This window comes from Solanum lycopersicum, chromosome 11 (assembly GCF_036512215.1).
Source record: "Solanum lycopersicum chromosome 11, SLM_r2.1".
Classification (NCBI taxonomy): Eukaryota; Viridiplantae; Streptophyta; class Magnoliopsida; order Solanales; family Solanaceae; genus Solanum; species Solanum lycopersicum.
Genome location: NC_090810.1, coordinates 21351623 through 21379454, shown reverse-complemented (window position 1 = coordinate 21379454; position 27832 = coordinate 21351623). Strand labels below are relative to the sequence as shown.

Sequence of the window (27832 nt, the reverse complement as noted above, 5' to 3'; positions counted from 1 at the left end):
TTTGGGCAGCACACAGGGTTGAACTACGTCGGGCGTGGCATGCCATCATCGCCTCTGGGTAGCACAAACGGTCGAATGACGTCGGGCGTGGTATGCCATCATCACCTTTGGGCAGAACACACGGTTGAACTACGTCGGGCGTGGACTGCCATATTCGCCTTAACGCAGCACAAATGGTCGAACGACGTCGGGCGTGACATGCAATCACCGCCATAGGACAGCACACGATTGGACGACGTCGGGAATGTCATGACATCACCGCCCTTGGGTAGCACACACGGTCAGACTATGTCAGGCGGGGCATGACATCACCTTTGTACAGCACACACGGTCGAATGACGTCGTGCGTGGCATGCCATCATCGCCTTTGGGCAGCACACTCGGTTGAATGACGTCGGGCGTGGCATACCATCATAGCCCATAGATGGCAAACACGGTCGAACGACGTCGGTCGTGGAATGCCATCATCGCCTTTGGGCAGCACACCCGGTCGAACGACGTCGGGCGTGGCATGCCGTCATGGCCCTTGGACACCACACACGGTCAAACGAAGTCGGGCGTGGCATGCCATCATTTCCCTAGAACGGCAAACAAGGTTGAACAACGTGAGGCGTGGCATGCCATCATCGCCTTTGGACTAGCTGACACACTCAGACGGCGTCGGGTGTGGCATGCCATCAATACCCTTGGACAGGAAACATGATCGAACGACATAGAGTGTGGCATGCCATCAACACCTTGGGATAGCACACACGGAAGAATGACGTCGGGCGTAACATGACATTATCACCTTTGGGCAGCACACACGGTTGAACTACGTCGGGCGTGGCATGCCATTATCGCCTTTGGACAGCACACGATCGGACAATGTCGGGCATGGCATGACATCACCGCCCTTGGGCAGCATACACGGTCAGACTACTTCAGGCGTCGCATGACATCACCGCCTTTGTACAGCACACACGGTCGAACGACGTCGGGCGTGGCATGCCATCATCGCCTTTGGACACCACACACAGTCAAACGACGTCGAGTGTGGCATTCCATTATCGCCTTTAAGCAGCACACACGGTCGAACTACATCAGGCGTGGCATGCCATCATCGCCTTTGGGAAGCACAAAAAGATGAACGACGTCGGGCGTGGCATGAAAACATCACCTTTGGGCAGCACACACGGTCAAACGACGTCGGGCGTGGCATGCCAGCATCGCCTTTGGGCAGCACATAGTCGAAAGACGTCGAGCGTGGCATGACATCACCTTCTTTGGACAGCGCACACGGTCGAACGACGTCGGGCGTGGCATGCCATCATCATCTTTGGGCAGCATAAACGGTCGAAAGACGTCGGGCGTGGCATGCCATCTTGCCTTTGAAAAGCACACACGGTCGAACGACGTCGGGCGTGGCATGACATCACCGCCCTTGGACGGCACGCACGGTCAAACAACGTCGGGCGTGGCATGACATCACTGCCATAGGACAGCACACGGTCGGACGACGGGGGGCATGGCATAACATCACCGCCCTTGGGCAACACACACGGTTGGACTACGTCAGGCGTGGCATGACATCACCGCCTTTGTACAGCACACTCGGTCGAACGACGTCGGGCGTGGCATGCCATCAACGCCTAAGGACAGCACACAAGGAAGGACAACGTCGGGCATAACATGCCATAACCGCCCTTGGACAACACACATGGTAGGACGACGTCGGGCGTGGTATGATATCACCGCTCTTGGACTACACGCATGGTCAGACTACAGCGGGCGTGGCATGACATCACTACCTTTGGACAGCACACACGGTAGAACTATGCATTGCATGGCATGACATCATCGCCCTTGAACTGCACGCACGGTCAGACGACATCGGGCGTGGCATGATATCATATCCCTTGGAGGGCAAACACGGTCGAACGACGTCAGCCGTGACATGCCATCACCGCCTTTGGGCACCACACACGATCGAATGACGTCGAGCGTGGCATGCCATTATATCCCTTGGACAGCAAACACGGTCGAACGACGTCAGGCGTGACATGCCATCACCGCCTTTGGATAGCACACACGGTCGAACGTCGTCAGGCGTGGCATGCTATCATCGCATTTGGGCAGCACACACGGTCAAATGACGTTGGGCGTGGCATGACATCACCGCCTTTGGACAGCACACACGGTCGAACGACGTCGGGCGTGAAATGCCAACACCGCCTTTAGACAGCCCAGACGGTCGAACGACGTCGAGCGTGGCATTCAATTATCACCTTTGGGCAGCACACACGGTCGAACGACATCTGTCGTGGCATGCCATTATAGCTTTAAGGCAGCACAAACGGTCGAACGATGTCAGGCGAGGCATGACATCACCGCTCTAGGACTGTACACACGGTCGAGCAACGTCGAGCCTAGCATGACATCACCGCCCTTGGACGGCACGCACGGTCGAACGGCGTCGGGAGTGGCATGACATCACAACCCTTGGACGTTACACACGGTCGAACATCGTTGGGCGTGGCATGCCATCATCACCTTTGGGTAGCACACACGGTCGAACTACGTCGGTCGTGACATGCCATCATCGCCTTTGGGAAGCACACACGGTTGAACGACATCGGGCGTGAGATGCCATCACCGCCTTTGGAAAGCACACACGGTCGAATGAGGTCGGTCGTGGCATGCCATCATCACCTTTGGGCAGCACAAACGGTTGAACTACGTCGGGCGTGGCATGCCATCATCGCCTTTGGGTAGCACAAATGGTCGAATGACGTCGGGCGTGGCATGCCATCATCACCTTTGGACAGCATAGACAATCGACAACGTAGGGCGTGGTATGACATTACCGCCATAGGACAGCACACAGTCGGACGACGTCGGGCATGGCATAACATCACCGCCCTTGAGCAAAACACATGGTTGGATTACGTCCGGCGTGGCATGACATCACCGCCTTTGTACAGCACACACGGTCGAACGACGTCGGGCGTGGCATGCCATCATCGCCTTTGGGCAACACACACGATCGAAGGACGTCTGGCGGGGCATGCCATATTAGTCCATGGACGGCAAACACGGTCGAACAACGTCAGGCGTGACATGGCATCACCGACTTTGGACAACGCACACGGTCGAACGACGTCGGGCGTGGCATGCCATCTTGCCTTTGGGAAGCACACACTGTCGAATGACGTTGGGCGTGGTATGACATCACCGCCTTTGGGAAGCACACACGGTCAAACGACGTCGGGCATGACATGCCATCACCGCTTTTAGAAAGCACAGACGGTCGAATGAAGTCGGGCGTGGCATGCCATCATAGCCCTTGAACGACAAACAAGGTTGAATGACGTCAGGCGTGGCATGCCATCATCGCCTTTTGACTAGCTGACACAGTCGGAAGGCGTCAGGCGTAACATGCCATCATCGCCCTTTGACGGGAAACACGGTCGAACGACGTAGAGCGTGGCATGCCATCAACGCCTACGGACAGCACACAAGGAAGGACGACGTCGGGTGTGGCATGCTATTATCTCCTTTGGGCAGCACAGACGGTCGGACGACGTCTGGCATAGCATACCATCACCGCCCTTGGACAGCACACATGGTCGGATGACGTCGGGCGTGGCATGCCATCACTGCCCTTGGACAGCACACATATTCGAATGAAGTCGGGCGTGGCGTGCCATCATAGCCCTTGAACGGCAAACAAGGTTGAACGACGTCAGGGGTGGCATGCCATCATCGCCCTTGGACGGGAAACACGGTCGAACAATGTAGAGCGTGACATGCCATAAACGCCTTGGGACAGCACACACGGAAGAACGACATCGGGCGTGGCATTCTATCATCGCCTTTGGGAAGCACAAACAATCGGACGACGTCGGGCGTGGCATGCCATCACCGCCCTTGGACATCACACATGGTAAGATGACGTCGGGCGTGGCATGCCATCACCGCCCTTCGACAACACACACGGTAGGACGACGTCGGGCGTGGCATGACCTCACCGCCCTTGGGCAGCACACACAGTCGGACTACGTCGGGCGTGACATGACATCACCTCCTTTGGACAGCGCACACGGTCGAACGACTTCAAGCGCGACATGCCATCACCTCCTTTGGAAAGCACACACGGTCGAACGACGTCGGGCGTGGCATGCCATCATCACCTTTGGGCAGCACAAATGGTCGAACGACGTCGGGCATGGCATGACATCACCGCCCTTGGACGGCACGCACGGTCAAATGACATCGGGCGTGGCATGACATCACCACCCTTGGACAGCACAGACAATCGGCAACGTAGGGCGTGGTATGAAATCACCGCCATAGGACAGCACACGGTCGGACGACGTCGGGCATGGCATAACATCACCGCCCTTGGGCAGCACACACGGTCGGACTACGTCGAGTATGGCATGACATCACCGCCTTTGGACAGCACACACGGTCGAACGATGTCAGGAGTGGCATGCCATCATCGCCTTTGGGCAGCACACACGGTCGAATGACATCGGCATGGCATGCCATCAACGCCTAAGGACAGCACACAAAGAAGGACGACATCGGGCGTGGCATGCCATAACCGCCCTTGGACAGCACACACGGTAGGACAACGTCGGGCGTGGTATGATATCACCGCTCTTGGACTACACGCATGGTCAGACTAGAGCGGGCGTGACATGACATCACTACCTTTGGACAGCACACACGGTAGAACTACGCGTGGCATGGCATGATATCATCGCCCTTGAACTGCACGCACGGTCAGACGACATCGGGCGTGGCATGATATCATATCCCTTGGAGGGCAAACACGGTCGAACGACGTCAGGCGTGACATGCGATCACCGCCTTTGGGCACCACACACGATCGAATGACGTCAGGCGTGGCATGCCATAATATCCCTTGGACGGCAAACACGGTCGAACGACGTCAGGCGTGACATGCCATCAACGCCTTTGGACAGCACACACGGTCGAACGTCGTCGGGCGTGGCATGCTATCATCGCCTTTGGGCAGCACACACGGTTGAACGACGTTGGGCGTGGCATGACATCACCGCCTTTGGACAGCACACACGGTCGAACGACGTCGGGCGTGAAATGCCAACACCGCCTTTGGACAGCCCACACGGTCGAACGACGTTGAGCGTGGCATTTCATTATCGCCTTTGGGCAGCACACACGGTCGAACGACGTCTGTGGTTGCATGCCATTATAGCTTTAAGGCAGCACAAACGGTCGAACGATGTCAGGCGTGGCATGACATCACCGCCCTAGGACTGTACACACGATCGAGCGACGTCGAGCCTGTCATGACATCACCGCCCTTGGACGGCATGCATGGTCGAACGACGTCGGGAGTGGCATGACATCACAACCCTTGGACGTCACACACGGTCGAACGTCGTTGGGCGTGGCATGCCATCATCGCCTTTGGGCAGCACACACGATCGAATGACGTCGGGCGTGGCATGACATCACCGCCTTTGGGCAGCACACACAGTCAAACGAAGTCGAGCATGACATGTCATCACCGCCTTTGGACAGCACACAAGGTCGAATGACGTCGGGCGTGGCATGCCATCATCACCTTTGGGCAGCACACACGGTCGAACTACGTCGGGCGTGACATGCCATCATCGCCTTTGGGAAGCACAAACGGTCGAACAACGTCGGGCGTGGCATGCCAACATCACGTTTGGGCAGCACACACGGTCGAACGACGTCGGGCGTAGCATGCCAGCATCGCCTTTGGTCAACACACACGGTCGAAAGTCGTTGAGCGTGGCATGACATCACCTCCTTTGGACAGCGCACACGGTCGAACAACGTTGGGCGCAACATTCCATCACCGCCTTTGGAAAGCACACACGGTCGAACGAAGTCGGGCGTGGCATGCCATCATCACCTTTGGGCAACACACACGGTTGAACTACGACGGGCGTGTCATGCCATCATCGCCTATGGGCAGCACAAATGGTCGAACGACATCGGGCGCGAGATGCCATCATCGCCTTTGGAAAGCACACACGGTCGAATGACGTCGGGCGTAGCATGCCATTATCACCTTTGGGCAGCACACACGGTTGAACTACGTCGGGCGTGGCATGCCATCATCGCCTTTGGGTAGCACAATTGGTCGAATGACGTCGGGCGTGGCATGCCATTATCACCTTTGGGCAGAACACACGGTTGAACTACGTCGAGCGTGGTATGCCATAATCGCCTTAACGCAGCACAAATGGTCGAACGACGTCGGGCGTGACATGCAATCACCGCCATAGGACAACACACGATCGGACGACGTCGGGAATGGCATGACATCACCGCCCTTGGGTAGCACACACGGTCAGACTATGTCAGGCGGGGCATGACATCACCTTTGTACAGCACACACGGTCGAATGACGTCGTGCGTGGCATGCCATCATCGCCTTTGGGCAGCACACACGGTTGAATGACGTCGGGCGTGGCATACCATCATAGCCCATAGATGGCAAACACGGTCGAACGACGTCGGTCGTGTAATGCCATCATCGCCTTTGGGCAGCACACCCGGTCGAACGACGTCGGGCGTGGCACGCCGTCATGGCCCTTGGACACCACACACGGTCGAACGAAGTCGGGCGTGGCATGCCATCATTTCCCTTGAACGGCAAACAAGGTTGAACGACGTGAGGCATGGCATGCCATCATCGCCTTTGGACTAGTTGACACACTCAGACGGCGTCGGGCGTGGCATGCCATCAATACCCTTGGACGGGAAACATGATCGAACGACGTAGAGTGTGGCATGCCATCAACACCTTGGGACAGCACACACGGAAGAATGACGTCGGGCGTAACATGACATTATCACCTTTGGGCAGCACACACGGTTGAACTACGTCGAGCGTGGCATGCCATCATCGCCTTTGGACAGTACACGATCGGACAATGTCGGGCATGGCATGACATCACCGCCCTTGGGCAGCACACATGGTCAGACTACTTCAGGCGTCGCATGACATCACCGCCTTTGTACAGCACACACGGTCGAACGACGTCGGGCGTGGCATGCCATCATCTCCTTTGGACACCACACACAGTCAAACGACGTCGAGTGTGGCATTCCATTATCGCCTTTGGGCAGCACACACAGTCGAACTACATCAGGCGTGGCATGCCATCATCGCCTTTGGGAAGCACAAAAAGATGAACGACGTCGAGCGTGGCATGAAAACATCACCTTTGGGCAGCACACACGGTCAAACGACGTCGGACGTGGCATGCCAGCATCGCCTTTGGGCAGCACATAGTCGAAAGACGTCGGGCGTGGCATGACATCACCTTCTTTGGATAGCGCACACGGTCGAACGACGTCGGGCGTGGCATGCCATAATCATCTTTGGGCAGCACAAACGGTCGAAAGACGTCGGGCGTGGCATGCCATCTGTCCTTTGAAAAGCACACACAGTCGAACGACGTCGGGCGTGGCATGACATCACTGCCATAGGACAGCACACGGTCGGACAACGGGGGGCATGGCATAACATCACCGCCCTTGGGCAACACACACGGTTGGACTACATCAGGCGTGGCATGACATCACCGCCTTTGTACAGCACACTCGGTCGAACGACGTCGGGCGTGGCATGCCATCAACGCCTAAGGACAGCACACAAGGAAGGACGACGTCGGGCATGGCATGCCATAACCGCCCTTGGACAGCACACACGGTAGGACGACGTCGGGCGTGGTCTGATATCACCGCTCTTGGACTACACGCATGGTCAGACTACAGCGGGCGTGGCATGACATCACTACCTTTGGACAGCACACACGGTAGAACTACGCATGGCATGGCATGACATCATCGCCCTTAAACTGCACGCACGGTCAGACGACATCGGGCGTGGCATGATATCATATCCCTTGGAGGGCAAACACGGTCGAACGACGTCAGGCGTGACATGCCATCACCGCCTTTGGGCACCACACACGAACGAATGACGTCGAGCGTGGCATGCCATAATATCCCTTGGACAGCAAACACGGTCGAACGACGTCAGGCGTGACATGCCATCACCGCCTTTGGATAGCACACACGGTCGAACGTTGTCGGGCGTGGCATGCTATCATCGCATTTGGGCAGCACACACGGTCAAACGACGTTGGGCGTGACATGACATCACCGCCTTTGGACAGCACACACGGTCGAACGACGTCGGGCGTGAAATGCCAACACCGCCTTTGGACAGCCCAGACGGTTGAACGACGTCGAGCGTGGCATTCCATTATCGCCTTTGGGCAGCACACACGGTCGAACGACATCTGCCGTGGCATGCCATTATAGCTTTAAGGCAGCACAAACGGTCGAACGATGTCAGGCGTGGCATGACATCACCGCTCTAGGACTGTACACACGGTCGAGCAACGTTGAGCCTAGCATGACATCACCGCCCTTGGACGGCACGCACGGCCGAACAGCGTCGGGAGTGGCATGACATCACAACCCTTGGACGTCACACACGGTCGAACGTCGTTGGGCGTGGCATGCCATCATCACCTTTGGGCAGCACACACGGTCGAACTACGTCAGGCGTGACATGCCATCATCGCCTTTGGGAAGCACAAACGGTCGAACCACGTGGGGCGTGGCATGCCAACATTACGTTTGGGCAGCACACACGGTCGAACGACGTCGGGCGTAGCATGCCAGCATCGCCTTTGGTCAACACACACGGTCTAAAGACGTCGAGCGTGGCATGACATCACCTCCTTTGGACAGCGCACACGGTCAAACAACGTTGGGCGCGACATGCCATCACCGCCTTTGGAAAGCACACACGGTCGAACGAAGTCGGGCGTAGCATGCCATCATCACCTTTGAGCAACACACACGGTTGAACTACGTCGGGCGTGTCATGCCATCATCGGCTATGGGCAGCACAAATGGTCGAACGACATCGGGCGCGAGATGCCATCACCGCCTTTGGAAAGCACACACGGTCGAATGACGTCGGGCGTGCCATGCCATCATCACCTTTGGGCAGCACAGACGGTTGAACTACGTCGGGCGTGGCATGCCATCATCGCCTTTGGGTAGCACAAACGGTCGAATGACGTCGGGCGTGGCATGCCATCATCACCTTTGGGCAGAACACACAGTTGAACTACGTCGGGCGTGGCATGCCATAATCGCCTTAACGCAGCACAAATGGTCGAACGACGTCGGGCGTGACATGCAATCACCGCCATAGGACAGCACACGATCGGACGACGTCGAGAATGGCATGACATCACCGCCCTTGGGTAGCACACACGGTCAGACTATGTCAGGTGGGGCATGACATCACCTTTGTACAGCACACACGGTCGAATGACGTCGTGCGTGGCATGCCATCATCGCTTTTGGGCAGCACACACGGTTTAATGACGTCGGGCGTGGCATACCATCATAGCCCATAGATGGCAAACACGGTCGAACGACGTCGGTCGTGGAATGCCATTATCGCCTTTGGGCAGCACACACGATCAAACGACGTCGGGCGTGGCATGCCGTCATGGCCCTTGGACACCACACACATTCGAACGAAGTCGGGCGTGGCGTGCCATCATAGCCCTTGAACGGCAAACAAGGTTGTACGACGTCAGGAGTGGCATGCCATCATCGCCTTTGGACTAGCGGACACAGTCGGACGGCATCAGGCGTGGCATGCCATTATTACCCTAGGACGGGAAACACGGTCAAACGACGTAGAGCGTGACATGCCATCAACGCCTTGGGACAGCACACACGGAAGAACGACGTCGGGAGTGGCATGCCATCACCGCCCTAGGACATCACACACGGTCAGATGACGTTGGGCGTGGCATGCCATCACCGCCCTTCGACAACACACACGGTAGGACGACGTCGGGCGTGGCATGACCTCACCGCCCTTGGGAAGCACACACAGTCGGACTACGTCGGGTGTGGAATGACATCACCACATTTGGATAGCACACACGGTCTAACGACGTCGGGCGTGGCATGCCATCATCGCCATTGGGCAGCACACACGATCGAATGACGTCGGGCGTGGCTTGGAATCATATCCCTTGGACGACAAACACGGTCGAACGACGTCAGGCGTGACATGCCATCACCGCCTTTGGACAGCACACACGGTCGAACGTCATCGGGTAAGGCATGCCATTATCGCCTTTGGGCAGCTCACACGGTCGAACGACGTTGGGCGTAGCATGACATCACCGCCTTTGGACAGAACACACGGTCGAACGACGTCGAGCGTGACATGCCAACACCGCCTTTGGACAGCACACACGGTCGATCGACGTTGAGCGTGGCATTCCATTATCGCCTTTGGGCAGCACACACGGTCGAACGACGTCTGGCGTGGCATGCCATTATTGCCTTTGGGCAGCACAAATGGTCGAACGACGTTAGGCGTGGCAAGACATCACCGTCCTAGGACTGCATGCACGGTCGGACGACGTCGGGCGTGGCATGACATCACCGCCCTTCTACAGCACACACGGTCGAATGACGTCGGGCCAGGCATGACATCACTGCCCTTGGACGGCATGCACGATCGAACGACGTTGGGCGTGGCATGACATCACCAACCTTGGACATCACACATGGTTGAACGTCGTTGGGCGTGGCATGCCATCATCACCTTTGGGCAGCACACACGATCGAATGACGTCGGGCATGGCATGACATCACCGCATTTGGGCAGCACACACGGTCAAACAACGTCGAGCGTGACATGCCATCACAGCCTTTGGACAACACACACGGTCAAATGACGTCGAGCGTGGCATGCCGTCATCCCCTTTGGGCAGCACACACGGTCGAACTACGTCGGCGTGGCATGCCATTATCTCCTTTGGGAAGTAAAAACGGTAGAACGACGTCGGGCGTGGCATGCCAACATCACCTTTGGGCAGCACAACGTCGAACAACGTTGGGCGTGGCATGCCAGCATTGCCTTTGGGATGCACACACGGTGGAAAGATGTCGAGCGTGGCATGACATCACCTCCTTGGACAGCACACACGGTAGGACGACGTCGGGTGTGGTATGAGATCAACGCTCTTGGACTGCACGCATGGTCAGACTACGGGGGGCGTGGCATGACATCACCACCTTTAGACAGCACACACAGTAGAATGACGCGTGGCATGGCATGACATCATCACCCTTGAACTGCACGCACGGTCAGACAACATCGGGCGTGGCATGATATCATATCCCTTAGAGGGCAAACACGGTCGAACGACGTCAGGCGTGACATGCCATCACCGCCTTTAGGCAGCACACACGATCGAATGACGTCCAGCGTGGCATGCCATCATATCCCTTGGACGGCAAACACAGTCGAACGACATCAGCGTGACATGCCATCACCGCATTTGGACAGCCCACACGGTCAAACGACGTCGAGCATGACATTTCATTATCGCCCTTGGGCAGCACACACGATCGAACGACGTCTGGCTTGGCATGCCATTATTGCCTTTAGGCAGCACAAACGGTCGAACGACGTCGAGCGTGGCATGACATCACCGCCCTAGGACTGTACGCACGATCGGACGACGTCAAGCATGGCATGACATCACTGCCCTAGGACAGCACACACGGTCGAACGACGTCGAGCCTGGCATGACATCACCACCCATTGACAGCACGCACGGTCGAACAACGTCAGGAGTGGAATGACATCACCACCCTTGGACGTCACACACGGTCGAACGTCGTTGGGTGTGGCATGCCAGCATCGCCTTTGGGCAGCACACACGATCGAGTGACGTCAGGCGTGGCATGACATCACCGCCTAAGGGCAGCACACATGGTAAAACGACGTCGGGCGTGACATGCCATCACCGCCTTTGGACAGCACACAAGGTCGAATGACGTCGGGCGTGGCATGCCATCATCACCTTAGGGCAGCACACACGGTCGAACTACGTCGGGCGTGGCATGCCATCATCGCCTTTGGGAAGCACAAACGGTCGAACCACGTCGGGCGTGGCATGCCAACATTACCTTTGGGAAGCACACACGGTCGAACGACGTAGGGCGTAGCATGCCAGCATCACCTTTGGGCAACACACACAGTCGAAAGACGTCGAGCGTGGCATGACATCACCTCCTTTGGACAGCGCACACGCTCGAACGGCTTCGGGCGTGGCATGCCATCATCACCTTTGGGCAGCACAAACAGTCGAATGGCATCGGGCGTGGCATGCCATCATCGCCCTTGTACGGCGAACACGGTCGAACGACGTCGGGTGTGGCATGCATCATCACCTTTTGGTAGCATACACGGTCGAACGACGTCGGGCCTGGCATGCCATCATGGCCTTTTGATAGCACACACGGTCGAACGACGTCAGCCGTGGCATGTCATCATATTCCTTGAACGGCAAACAAGGTTGAACGACGTCGTGCGTGGCATACATAATCGCCTTTGGACTAGCTGACACAGTTGGGCGGCGTAAGGCGTGGCATGCCATCATCGCCCTTGGAAGGGAAACACGGTCGAACGACGTAGAGCGTGGCATGCCATCACCGTCTTGGGACAGCACACACGGTCAGACGATGTCGGGCGTGGCATGACATCATCGCCTTTTGGTAGCACAAACGGTCATACGATGTCGACCGTGGCATGCCATCACCACCCTTGGACAGCACACATAGACGGGTGACATCAGGCGTGGCATGCCATCACTGCCCGTGGACAGCACACATGGTAGGACGACGTCGGGCATGGCATGCCATCACCACCCTTAGATAGCACACATGGTCAGACGATGTCGGGCGTGGCATGCCATCACCCCCCTTAAACAGCACACACGGTCGAACAACGTCAGGCATGGCATGCCATCACCGCCCTTGGACAGCACACACGGTCGGACAACGTCAGGCATGACATGACATCACCACCCTTGGACTACACGCAAGGTCGGGCGGTGTCGGGCGTGGCATGACATCACCGCCCTTTGACAACACACGGTTGAACGACGTCAGGCGTGGCATGACACCACTGCTTGGACTACATGCACGGTCAGACGACGTCGGGTGTGGCAACACATCACCGCCCTTGGACAACACACACGGTCGGCAACGTCAGGCGTGACATGACATCACCGCCCTTGGACAGCACACACGGTCAGCAACGTCTAGCGTGGCATGACATCAGCACCCTTGGACACACGGTCGGACGATGTCGGGCATGGCATGACATCACCTCCCTTGGGTAGCACACACGGTCGAAGTGCATCGACCATGGCATGACATCACCGCCTTTGGACAGCACACTCGCTCGAAAGACGTCAGGCGTGGCATGCCATCATCTCCTTTGGGCAGAACACACGGTAAAACGACGTCGGGCGTGGCATGCCATCATAGCCCTTGGACGACAAACACGGTCGTACGACGTCAGGCGTGACATGCCATCACTACCTTTGGAAAGCACACACGGTCGAACGACATCGGGCTTGGCATGCCATCATCGCATTTGGGCAGCACCCATGGTCGAACGACGTCAGGCATGGCATGACATAACCACCTTTGGACAGCACACACGGTCGAAAAACGTCGGGCGTGAGATGCCATCACCGCCTTTGGACAGCACACACGGTCGAACGACGTCGGGCGTAGCATGCCATCATAGCCTTTGGGCACCACACACGGTCGAATGACGTCGGGCATGGCATGCCATCATCGCCTTTGGGCAGCACAAATGGTCGAACGTCGTCGGGCGTGGCATGCCGTCGTCGCCTTTGGACTAGCTCACACAGTCTGACGGTATCGAGCTTGGCATGCCATCATTGCCCTTGGACGGAAAACACGATCGAACGACGTTGGGCGTGGCATGCCATCATCGCCTTTAGGAAGCAGACATGGTCGAACAACGTCAGGCATGGGATGACATCACCGCCTGTTGACAGCACACGCGGTCGAACGACGTCAAGCGTGGCATGCCATCATCGCCTTTGGGCAGCACACACGGTCGAACGACATCAGGCGTGGCATGACATCACCACCTTTGGACAGCACACACGGTCGAACAACGTCGGGCGTGAGATGCCATCACCGCCTTTGGACAGCACACACGGTCGAACAACGTCGGGCGTGGAATGCCATCATCGCCTTTGGGCAGCACAAACGGTCGAACGACGTCGGGCGTGGCATGCCGTCATCGCCTTTGGACTAGCTCACACAGTCTGACGGTATCGAGCTTGGCATGCCATCATCTCCCTTGGACGGAAAACACGGTCGAACGACGTCGGGCATGGCATGCCATCATCGCCTTTGGGCAGCAGACATGGTCGAATGACGTCGGGCGTGGCATGACATCACCGCCTGTTGACAGCACACGCGGTCGAATGACTTCGAGCGTTGCATGCCATCATCGCCTTTGGGCAGCACGGACGTTCGAACAACTTCGGGCTAGGCATGCCATCATAGCCCTTGAATGGCAAACACCGGCAAACGACGTCGGGCGTGGCATGCCATCATCGCATTCGGACAGCGTACACGGTCGAACGACGTCGTGGGCGGTTCCCTTGTGTGAACCTTGGTCTTCCTCCAACAATCTTTGCAGTGATTAAATTCTCAACTCCCTTGGGCAGGAGTGCAACAGCGGGTGTAGCATTGGCCTTACAAAGAAGGCATCGGCGTCTTTGCACGACATCTCATGTCGGGCATCGGGGTGGATGTCGAGCGGGCATTGACGGAGCTATTCAGCTATGGCGCATCAGTGGTATTGGGGATTTGTTGGTAGGTTGGATCCCTGTTTTGAGAAGCGACGTCTTAACTCGCATGCCAATTCGGTGGCGGATGAAGCGCAATCTAAGATGGTCGGACGTCGAAATCTTGTGCTGGATACCTAATGCCTAGGCATTGTGCACGTGCAAATGGTCGCCTTTCTCCCTTCGAGTCCCATGTGCGGGGTGAACCCAAAAGACGCTTTCGCATCCCATGCCTTCCCTCGCTTCGTCGTACAATGGCGTAATTCGTGAGCGGCGCCTCAAATTCTCAGATACTGTAGATATAGTGGGCATGGGGCCTTCATCGGCTTCTATCTGCCCAAAACAAATGCTCCCTGCGAATGACTATCGCGCTCTCCTTAGACCCGACCGTGACCGAAAGGGCACGCCGGTCTCATGCGGCGCGCGACGTTTTTGAGGAGTGCTACCTGGTTGATCCTGCCAGTATTCATATGCTTGTATCAAAGATTAAGCCATGCATGTGTATGTATGAACAAATTCAGACTGTGAAACTACGAATGGCTCGTTAAATCAGGTATACTTTGTTTGATGGTATCTACTACTCGCATAACCGTACTAATTCTAGAGCTAATACGTGCAACAAACCCCGACTTCTAGAAGGGATGCATTTATTATATAAAAGGTCAATGCGGGCTCTGCCAGTTGCTTCGATGATTCATGATAACTTGACGGATCGCACGGCCATTGTGCCGGCGATGCATCATTCAAATTTCTGCCCTATGAACTTTTGATGGTAGGACAGTGGCCTACCATGGTGTTGCCGGGTGACGGAGAATTAGGGTCCAATTCCGGAGAGGGAGCCTGCGAAACGGCTACCACATCCAAGGAAAGCCGCAGGCGTGCAAATTACCCAATCCTGACACGGGGAGGTAGTGACAATAAATAACAATACTGGGCTCCATGAGTCTGCTAATTGGAATGAGTACAATCTAAATCCCTTAACGAGGATCTATTAGAGGGCAAGTCTGGTGCCAGCAGTCGCGGTAATTCCAGCTCCAATAGTGTATATTTAAATTGTTGCAATTAAAAAGCTCGTAGTTGGACTTTGGGAAGGGCCGGCCGGTCCGCCCTAGATGTGCACCGGTCGTCTCGTCCCTTCTGTCGGGCGATGCACTCATGGCGTTTAATGGCCGGGTCGTGCCTCAGACGCTGTTACTTTGAAGAATTAGAGTGCTCAAAGAAAGCCTACACTCTGTATACATTAGAATGGGATAACATTATAGGATTTCGGTCATATTACGTTGGCCTTCAGGATCGGAGTAATGATTAACAAGGACAGTCGGGGGCATTCGTATTTCATAGTCAGAGGTGAAATTCTTGGATTTATGAAAGATGAACAACTGCAAAAGCATTTGCCAAGAATATTTTCATTAACCAAGAATGAAATTTGGGGGCTCGAAGATGATTAGATACCGTCCTAGTCTCAACCATAAACGATGCTGACCAGGGATCGACGGATGTTTCTTTTAGGACTCTGCCGCCACCTTATGAGAAATCAAAGTTTTTGGGTTCTGGGGGAGTATGGTCGCAAGGCTGAAACTTAAAGGAATTGATGGAAGGGCACCACCATGAGTGCAGCCTGCGGCTTTATTTGACTCAACACGGGGAAACTTACAAGGTCCAAACATAGTAAGGATTGAGAGACTGAGAGCTCTTTCTTGATTCTACTGGTGGTGGTGCATGGCCGTTCTTAGTTGGTGAATCGATTTGTCTGGTTAATTCCGTTAACGAATGAGACCTCATCCTGCTAACTAGCTTTGCGGAGGTATCCCTTCGCGGCCAGCTTCTTAGAGGGACTACGGCCTTTTAGGCCACGGATGTTTAAGGCAATAACAGGTCTGTGATGCCCTTAGATGTTATGGGCCGCACGCGGGCTACTCTGATTATTCAGCGAGCTTATAGCCTTGGCAAATAGGCCCAAGTAATGTTTGAAATTTCATCGTGATAGGGATATATCATTGCATTTATTGGTTTTCAACGAGGAATTCCTAGTAAGCGCGAGTCATCAACTCGCATTGACTACGTCCCTGCCCTTTGTACACACCGCCCGTCGCTCCTACCGATTGTCTGATTTAGTGAAATGTTTGAATCGCGGCGACATGGGTGGTTTGCTGCCCGCGAAGTCGTGAGAAGTCCATTGAACCTTATCATTTAGAGGAAGGAGAAGTCGTAACAAGGTTTCCATAGGTGATCCTGCGGAAGGATCATTGTCGAAACCTGTACAGTAGAATGACCTACGAGCTCATTTTAAACACATGGGGGCGGTGCTTGCTAGTTGTGCGCCTCCCTCCTGTCGCCCGACGCGCGCAAGCTCTTCGGGCGACAACCGAACCCCGGCGCGGAAAGCGCCAAGGAATACTACAATAGACAGCGCTCCCCTCGCTCCCTGTTCACGGATCATGGGGGGATGCGCGCTGCTCTGATAACACAAACGACTCTCGACAACGAATATCTCGGCTCTCGCATCGATAAAGAAGGTAGCGAAATGCGATGCTTGGTGTGAATTGCAGAATCCCGTGAACCATTGAGTCTTTGAACGCAAGTTGCGCCCGAAGCCATTTGGCTGAGGGCACGTTTGCCTGCGCGTCACGCATCGCGTTGTCCTCCCGTGCACGTCACAAGGCTGAACGCGTGGGAAAAATTTGGCCTCCCGTGCGCCCGGCCTAAATGTGACCACGTCGACGGACGTCTCTGCAAGGGGTTGTTGAAATCCAATTCTCTCTTGTTGTCGCGACTACAGCCTGTCACGCGTCCGGACTCCCCGACCCTCACTGCGCCTCACCAGGCGCTCCGACCGCGACCCCAAGTCAGGCGGCATTACCCGCTGAGTTTAAGCATATCAATAAGCGGAGGAAAAGAAACTTACAAGGATTCCCCTAATAACGGCGAGCAAACCGGGAACAACCCAGCCTTAGAATCGGGCGTCTCTATCGTCTGAATTGTAGTTTGGAGAAGCGTTCTCAGCGGCGGATCGGGCCCAAGTCCCCTGGAAGGGGGCGCCGAACAGGGTGAGATCCCTGTCGTGACAGGACCCTATCGCACCACGAGGCTCTGTCTACGAGTTGGGTTGTTTGGAAATGCAGCCCAAAACGGGGGGTAAATTCCGTCCAAGGCTAAATACTTGTGAGAGAACGACAGCGAACAACTACCGCAAGGGAAAGATGAAAAGGAATTTAAAAGAGAGTCAAAGAGTGCTTGAAATTATCGGGAGGGAAGAGGATGGGGGCCGGCGATGTGCCCCGATCAGATGTGGAAAGGTGAAGAGCCGGTCCACCGATCGACTCGGGGTGTGGACCAACGTGGATTGGTGGGGAGGCCAAATCCCGGGCTCTCAATACGACCATGGAACCCCTTCTCCCAGATTGTGGAAGGCAGCGCGCGCCTCCGGCGTGCTTCGGCATCTCCCCGATTGTGGGCTCCCCATTCGACCCGTCTTGAAACACGGACCAAGGAATCTGACATATGTGCGAGTCAACGGTCGAGTAAACTCGTAAGGCGTAAGGAAGCTGATTGGTGGGATCCCCCTGAGGGGTGCACCGCCGACTGACCTTGATCTTCTCAGAAGGGTTCGAGTGTGAGCATACCTGTCGGGACCCGAAAGATGGTGAACTATGCCTGAGCGGGGTGAAGCCAGAGGAAACTCTGTTGGAGGCCCGCAGCGATACTGACATGCAAATCGATCGTCTGACTTGGGTATTGGGGCGAAAGACTAATCGAACCGTCTAGTAGCTGGTTCCGTCCGAAGTTTCCCTGAGTATAGGTGGAGCTCGTGTGCGAGTTCTATCGGGTAAAGCCAATGATTAGAGGCCTCGGAGGCGCAATGCCCTCAACCTATTCTCAAACATTAAATAGGTAGGACGGTGCGACTACTTTGTTGAGCCGCGCCACGGAATCAAGAGCTCCAAGTGGGCCATTTTTGGTAAGCATAACTGGCGATGCAGGATGAATCGGAAGCCAGGTTACAGTGCCAAACTGCGCGCTAACCTAGATCCCACAAAGGGTGTTGGTCAATAATGACAGGAGGACGGTGGTCATGGAAGTCAAAATCCGCTAAGGAGTGTGTAACAACTCGCCTGCCGAATCAACTAGCCCCGAAAATGGATGGAGCTTAAGCGCGCAATCTACACCCGGTCGTCAGGGAAAGTGCCTGGCCCCGATGAGTAGGAGGGCGCGGTGGGTCAGCCGTCGTCGGGCGTGGCATGCCATCATAACCCTTGGAAAGCACACACGGTCAAACGACGTCAGGCGTGGCATGCCATCATCGCCTTTGGACTAGCTGACACGGCCGGACGACATCGAGCGTCGCATGCCATCATCGCCTTTGGACTAGCTGACACGGTCGGGCGACGTCGGGCGTGGCATGCCATTTTTGCCCTTGGGCAACACAGACGGTAAGACGGCGTCGGGCGTGGCATGCCATCATCGTCCTTGGACAGCACAAACGGTCGGCCGTCGTCGGGCGTGGTATGCCATCATAGCCCTTGGAAAGCACGAACGGTCGGCCATCGTCGGACGTGCCTGCACACAGTGGTCAGTCGTGGCCTGCCCGCATCGGTCTTGGCTTGCGCGACATTGTTCGAGTCTAGATGATAGATGCGGATGTTCATGTCGTACATAAATCAAAGGATTTTGAAACAACCTCCATGCATAACAAACATATTCATCAACTTTCCATTATCTATCCTCTAACGTTTCCACCAAACGTGGCTCTTTCGCATCATTTTTATTACTTTTACAGTTCGCACGATATTGAAACATCTTTTATTTGTGCAAATATATATTTTATCATTAATTTGACATGTTTAGAAGTGTTTTCGAGCATTTCTGTATTTTTCCGACTTTTAATCATTATTTTATAATTTATTTTTACGCTTTTTAATTTTTTACGTCTCCTTTTAAAAATTAAAATTTATTAAATTTTTTATTTTAAGGTTCCCATATTTATTTGTGAATTTTCGGAGTTGATTTCATATTTTTTCTGATATTTTCCCCATTTTTTATTAATTTATTACTAATTTTTCGGAATTTTCAAAAAAAAATAAAAATTAAAAAAAATGTTGAAAAATATTTTTTTTATATATATTGAAGTCATTTATGAAAGCTAATGTGTGTTTGTACCTTTGAACGTGCATATTTGGGTTGTACATTTCCATTATGATTCTCTGGAAAATCCATGTCTACTCCTGTCGCATGGGTAAAACTTTTTTAAGCATATATAAGGGGGTAGAGGTGTTGGAGGTAGACTGAGGCGCAGGCAGGCAGACGACATAGACGTCCTTTGGGCTTAGTAGGCATGCTGCGTGGGCGCTTGATGGCATGCATGGCTTGTTCATGCTATAGTGTTGGGCATTTACAAAAACACGTCGGCGATGTCGACGGGTCGAGTGAGGCAAAGGCAGGCGGACGTCAAGGGCATCCTGTGGGCTTAGTAGGCGTGCTGCGTGGGCGCTTGATGCAATGCATGGCTCGTCCATGCTACGCCGTTGGGCGTCTACAAAAATGTGCTAGCGACGTTTGCGGGGCGGCTGAGGCGAAGGATGGCGAACGTCAAGGGTGTCCTATGGGCTTAGTAGGCGCGCTGCATGGGCGCTAGATGGAATGCATGGCTCATCTGTGCTACGCCGTTCGGCGTTTACTAAAACAAGCCCGCGACGTCTGCGGGGCATTTGAGGCGGTGGCAGGCGGACGTCATGGGCGTCCTGTGGGCTTAGTAGGTGTGCTGCGCGGGCGCTTGATGGCATGCATGGTTTGTCCATGCTACGCCGTTGGGCTTCAACAAAAACATGACAGCGACGTCTGTGGGGCAACTGAGGTGAAAGGAGGTAGACATCAAGGGCGTCATGTGGGCTTAGTAGGCGTGTTGCGTGGGTGCTTGATTGCATGCATGGCTCTTCCGTGCTACGCTGTTGGGCGCTTGCAAACACATGCCGACGACGTCTGCGGGGCGACTGAGGCGTTACAAGGTGGACGTCACGGGCGTCTTGTGAGGTTAGTAGGCGTGCTGCACGGGCGCTTGACGACATGCATGGCTCGTCCGTGCTATGCCTTTGGGCGCTTACAAAAACATGCCAGCGACATCTGCGGGGCGATCGTGCGCCGCCGAGGGAACTTCTCTAGATCAGTTTATAATGGTGTTTGGTGTGGAAACGGCAGTGCTTTCGGCTAGTGGCGAGTTCTTGAGCTCCTGTTATGTCGAACTCTAGGCGCCACATGCACAGTGCATGTAAGGCCATGTATGGATAGGGGCCTGTCCGGAGATGTCGGCGGGAGCCTCGAGAAGAGTTATCTTTTCTGTTTAACAGCCTGCACCCCCTGGAACCGGCTCAGCCTGAGGTAGGTTCCACCGGCTCGAAGAGCACCGCACATCGCGTGGTGTCCGGTGCTCTCCCGGCGGCCCTTGAAAATCCGGAGGATCGAATGTCGTCCATGCCTAGTCGTACTCATAATCGCATCATGTCTCCAAGGTGAACAACCTCTGGTCGATGGAACAATGTAGGCAAGGGAAGTTGGCAAAATGGATCTGTAACTTTGGGAAAAGGATTGGCTCTGAGGGCTGTGCACGGGGGTCCAAGTCCCGAACCCATCGGCTGTCGGTGGACTGCTCGAGCTGCTTCCGCGACGAGAGCATGTCGCCGCGCGCCGGACGGGGGAAGGACTGGGAGCGGTTCCTTCGGGGGCCTTTCTTGGGCGTCGAACAACCAACTCAGAAATGGTACGGACAAGGGGAATCCGACTGTTTAATTTAAACAAAGCATTGCGATGGTCCCAACGGATGTTTACGCAATGTGATTTCTGCACAGTGCTCTGAATGTCAAAGTGAAGAAATTCAACCAAGCGCGGGTAAACGGCGGGAGTAACTATGACTCTCTTAAGGTATCCAAATGCCTCATAATCTAATTAGTGACGCGCATGAATGGATTAACGAGATTCCCACTGTCCCTGTCTACTATCCATTGAAACCACAGCCAAGGGAACGGGCTTGGCAGAATCAGCGGGGAAAGAAGACCCTGTTGAGCTTGACTCTAGTCCGACTTAATCAAATGACTTGAGAGGTGTAATATAAGTGGGAGTCGAAAGGCGAAAAAGAAATACCACTACTTTTAATGTTATTTTACTTATTCTGTGAATTGGAAGTGGGGCACTGCCCCTCTTTTTGGACCAAAGGCTCACTTCGCGGGTCGATCCGGGAGGAAGACATTGTCAGGTGGGGAGTTTCACTTGGGTGGCACATCTTTTAAAAGATAACGCAGGTGTCCTAAGATGAGCTCAATGAGAACAGAAATCTCGTGGCGTAAAGAATGGTAAAAGCTCGTTTGATTCTGATTTCAATTATGAATACGAACTGTGAAAGGCCTAACGATCCTTTGGACCTTCGGAATTCAAAGCTAGAAGTGTCAGAAAAGTTACCACTGGGATAACTGTCTTGTGGCAGCAAAGCGTTCATAGCGACATTGCTTTTTGATCCTTCAATGTCGGCTCTTCCTATCATTGTGAAGCAGAATTCACCAAGTGTTGGATTATTCACTCACCAATAGGGAACGTGAGCTTGGTTTAGACCGTCGTGAGACATGTGAGTTTTACCCTACTGATGACAGTGTCGCAATAGTAATTCAACCTAGTAAGAGAGGAACCGTTGATTCACACAATTGTCCATCGCGCTTGGTTGAAAAGCCAGTGGTGCGAAGCTACCGTGTGCGGGATTATGACTTAACGCCTCTAAGTCAGATTCCGGGCTAGAAGAGACGCATGCACCCGCCGTCCGCTTGCCGAACCGCAGTAGGGGCCTATGTCCCCCAAGGGCACGAATCATTGGCTAAGTCGCTGCGACGGAAGCGTCGCGGTGACCGCCTTGAAGTACAATTTCCATCGAGCGGCGGGTAGAATCCTTTGTAGAAGACTTAAATACCCGACAGGGTTTATTAAGTGGCAAAGTAGCCTTACTGCCACGATCCACTGAGATTCAGCCCTTTGTCGCTCCGATTCGTCCCCCCCACACTCCCCCTCCCCCAAAATCAAATCCAACCATTTCTAAGTTTTCAAATGAGAGGCTCGCGTGCTGCTTGCATCCTTGGAAGGGGAAAAAATAACTAAGTGTTGAAATATATGTACCGGAAGTAACATGGCACGTGAAGTTCATTAGTCTGCCGCAAAGTGTTGAGCTATACGTTCTACGACGATCAAACACTTTTCCAATAACTAAGCCCTGTTGCGAGGTTTTCGTGACATTAAGTTCACTAATCAAGCCTAATGACATATTAAGGGACTAATGACATGTCACTATAAGAGCTTTTCGGAATGTCAGGTGCGATTTTTAAATCCAAGTTAGATGTCAAGGGGAAAATGAGTCTGCGTACACAGCACGTTCGCGGCCAAGCGGCATCAGACAGGTCCTGCGCAGAACAGGCATGGACTCCAAAATACGCCCTTGTTCTGCTCAGACGGTCGAATCACGTCAAGCGTGGTATGCCATCACCGCCCTTGGACAGCACACACGGTCGAACGACGTCGGGCGTGGCATGCCATCACCGCCCTGGGACAGCACACACGGTCGGACGACGTCGGGCATGACATGACATCACCGCCCTTGGACAGCACACACGGTCGAACGACGTCTGGCATGGCATGACATCACTGCCCTTTGACTGCACACACGATTGGATGACGTCGGACGTGGCATGACATCACCGCCCTTGGACAGCACACAACCGGCAACGTCGGTCGTGGCATAACATCACCGCCCTTGGACAGCACACACGGTCGGACGACGTCGGGCGTTGTATGACATCATAGCCCTTAGATAGCACACACGGTAGGACTACGTCGGGCGTGGCATGACATCACCGCCCATGGACTGCACGCACGGTCTTACAACGTCGCGCGTGGCATGACATCACCGCCCTTGGACAGCACACATGGTCAAACGACGTCGGGCGTGGCATTACCTCACTACCCTTGGGCAGCACACGCGGTCGGACTACGTCGGGCGTGGCATGCCATCATCGCGTTGGGCAGCACACACGGTCGAATGACGTGGGGCGTGGCATGCCATCATCGCGTTTGGGAAGCAAACATGGTCGAACGACGTCAGGCGTTGCATTCCATCATCGCCTTTGGACAGCACACACAGTCGAACGACGTCGAGCGTGGCATGACATCACCGCCTTTGGATAACACACACAATGGAACGACGTCGAGCGTGACATGCTATCACCGCCTTTGGACAGCACACACGGTCGAACTATGTTGGGCGTGGCATGCAATTATCGCCTTAAGGCAGTACAAATGGTCAAACGACGTCAGGCGTGGTAGGACATCGCCACCTTTGGACAGCAAACACGGTCTAACGACGTCAGGCGTGGCATGACATCACCGCCTTGGGGTAGGCACACACGGTTGAACGATGTTGAGTGTTGCATGCCATCATCGCCTTGAGGCAGAACAAATGTTCAAACAACGTCGGACGTGGCATGACATCACCGCCCTTGGACTGCTTGCACGGTCGGCAACGTCGGGCGTGGCATGCCATCACCGCCATTGGACAACACACACAGTAGAACGACGTCAGGCGTGACATGACATCACCGCCTTTAGAAAACACACACGGTGGAACGACGTCGGGCGTGGCATGCCATCATTGCCTTTGGACTAGCTGACACAGTCGGATGGCGTCGGGCGTGGCATTCCATCATCGCCCTTGGACGGGAAATACGGTCGACAACATAGAGCGTGGCATGCCATCAACGCCTAGGGACAACACACACAGAAGGACGACCTTGGGCGTGTCATGCTATCATCACCTTTCGGCAGCACAGATGGTCACACGATGTCAGGCGTGACATGCCATTACCGCCCTTGGACAGCACACATGGTGGGATGACGTTGGGCGTGGCATGCCATCACCGCCATTGGACAACACACACGGTAGGACTACGTCGAGCGTGGCATGCCATCATCGCCTTTGGGTAGCACACACGGTCGAACGACGTTGGGCGTGGCATGAATCATAGCCTATGGACAGCAAACACGGTCGAACGACGTCAAGTGTGACATGCCATCACTGCCTTTGGATAGCACACATGGTCGAACGACATCAGGTAGGGCATGCCATCATCGCCTTTGGGCCGTACACATGGTCGAAAAATGTCGGGCGTGGCAAGAAATCACCGCCTTTTGACAGCACACACGGTCAAACGGCGTCGGGCGTTACATGCCATCACCGCCTTTGGACAGCACACACGGTCGAACGACATCGGGCATGTAATGCCATCATCTCCTTTGGGCAGCACACACGGTCGAACTACGTCAGGCGTGGCATGCCATCATTGCCTTTGAGCAGCACAAACGGTCGAACGACGTCGAGGGTGGCATGTCATCATCACCTTTGGGCAGCACACACGGTCGAACGACGTTGGACGTGGCATGCCAGCATCGCCTTAAGGCAGCACCCACAATCGAAAGACATCGGGCGTTGCATGACATCACCGCCTTTGGACAGCACACACGGTCGAACGACGTTGGGCGTGACATGCAATTACCACCTTTGGACAGCACACACGGTCGGACGGCGTCGGGCGTGGCATTCCATCGTCGCCCTTGGACGGCATACACGGTCGAACGACGTCGGGCGTGGAATGCCATCATCTCCTTTGGGCAGTACGCACGGTCGACATCGTCAGGCGTGGCATGCCATCATGGGCTTTGGAAACCACACACGATCGACCGAAGTCGGTCGTCGCATGCCATCATAGCCCTTGAACGGAAAACAAGGTTGAATGACGTCAGGTGTGGCATGCCATCATCGCCTTTGGACTAGTTGACTCCATCAGACTGTGTCGGGCGTGGCATGCCATCATCGCCCTTGGACGAGAAACACGGTAGAATGACGTAGACCGTGGAATGCCATCAACGCGTTGGGATAACACAAACGAAAGGACGACATCGAGCGTCGCATGCCATCACCGCACTTGGACAGCACACGTGGTCGGATAACATCGGGCGTGGCATGCCATCACTGCCCTTGGACAGCACACACGGTGGGACGACGTTGGACGTGGCATGAGATCACCGCTCTTGGACTGCACCTATGGTCGGACTACGTCGGGCGTGGCATGACATCACCACCTTTGGACAGCACACACGGTCGATGTGGAATGGCATGACATCACCGCCCTTGAACTGCACGCACGGTCTGACGACATCGGGCGTGGCTTGACATCACCGCCTTTGGACAGCGCACACGGTCGGCAACGTCGGGCGTGGCATTACATCTCCGCTCTGCGACAGCACGCATGGTCGGACGACATCGGACATGGCATGACATCACCGCCATTGGGCAGCACACACGGTCGGACTACGTCTGGCGTGGCATGACATCACCTCCTTTGGACAGCACACACGGTCGAACGACGTCGTGCGTGGCATGCCATCATTTCCTTTGGGAAGCACACACGGTCGAATGACATCGGGCGTGGCATACCATCATCGCCCATAGATGGCAAACACGGTCCAACGACGTCGGGCGTGAAATGCCATCATCGCCTTTGGGCGGCACACACGGTTGAACGACGTCGGGCGTGGCATGCCATCATGGCCCTTGGACACCACACACGGTCGAAGGAAGATGGGCGTGGCATTCCACCATAGCCCTTGAATGGCAAACAAGGTTGAACGACGTCAGGCGTGGCATGCCATCATCGCCTTTGGACTAGCTGACACACTCAGGCGGCGTCGGGTGTGGCATGCCATCATTACCCTTGAACGGGAAACATGGTCGAACGACGTAGTGCGTGGCATACCATCAACGCCTTGGGACAGCACACACGGCAGAACGACGTCGGACGTGGCATGACATCATCACCTTTGGGCAGCACACACATTTGAACTATGTCGGGCGTGGCATGCCATCATCGCCTTTGGGCAGCACAAACAGTCGAACGACGTCGGGCGTGGCATGAGATCATCACCTTTGGGCAGCATACACGGTCGAACGACGTCGGGCGTGGCATGCCATAATCGCCTTAAGGCAGCACACACAGTCGAAAGACGTCGGGCGTGGCATGAAATCACCGCCCTTAGACAGCACACACGGTCGAACGACGTCTAGTGTGACATGCCATCACCGCCATAGGATAACACACGATCGGACGACGTCGGGCATGGCATGACATCACTGCCCTGGGAAGCACACACGGTCAGACTACGTCTGGCATGGCCTGACATCACCGCCTTTGTACAGCACACACGAGCGAACAACGTCGGGCATGGCATGCAATCAACGCTTTGGACATCACACACGGTCAAACGACGTCGAGCGTGGCATTCCATTATCGCCTTTGGGAAGCACACACGGTCGAACTACTTCGGGCGTGGCATGCCATCAACGCCTTTGGGCAGCACAAACAGTTGAACGACGTCAGGCATGGCATGCCAACATTACCTTTGGGCAGCACAAAAGGTCAAACATCATAAGGCATGGCATGCCAGCATCGCCTTTGGGCAGCACACGGACGATAGACATCGGGCATGGCATGACATCACCTCCTTTGGACAGCGCACACGGTCGAACGACGTCGACCGCGACATGACATCACCACCTTTGGAAAGCACCCACGGTCGAATCACGTCGGGCGTGGCATGCCATCATCACCTTTGGGCAGCACAACAGGTCGAACGACGTCGGGCGTGGCATGCCATCTTGCCTTGAGGAAGCACACACGGTCGAACTACTTCGGGCGTGGCATGCCATCAACGCCTTTGGGAAGCACAAACAGTTGAACGACGTCAGGCATGGCATGCCAACATCACCTTTGGGCAGCACAAAAGGTCAAACATCATAAGGCATGGCATGCCAGCATCGCCTTTGGGCAGCACACGGACGATAGACATCGGGCATGGCATGACATCACCTCCTTTGGACAGCGCACACTGTCGAACGACGTCGACCGCGACATGACATCACCGCCTTTGGAAAGCACCCACGGTTGAATCACGTCGGACGTGGCATGCCATCATCACCTTTGGGCAGCACAACAGGTCGA

The 27832-nt window shown here is 55.0% G+C and overlaps 1 non-coding gene and 1 pseudogene across 1 annotated transcript; both read left to right on the top strand.

The window, feature by feature from the left end:
- The first annotated feature begins 17228 nt into the window (after positions 1-17228).
- Positions 17229-17384, top strand: LOC138339891 (5.8S ribosomal RNA). The gene has a single exon (XR_011212769.1). It is a non-coding gene; the product is annotated as a 5.8S ribosomal RNA (ribosomal RNA).
- A 208-nt stretch (positions 17385-17592) lies between these two features.
- On the top strand, positions 17593-22780 carry LOC138339781 (28S ribosomal RNA; annotated as a pseudogene).
- Positions 22781-27832: the final 5052 nt, after the last annotated feature.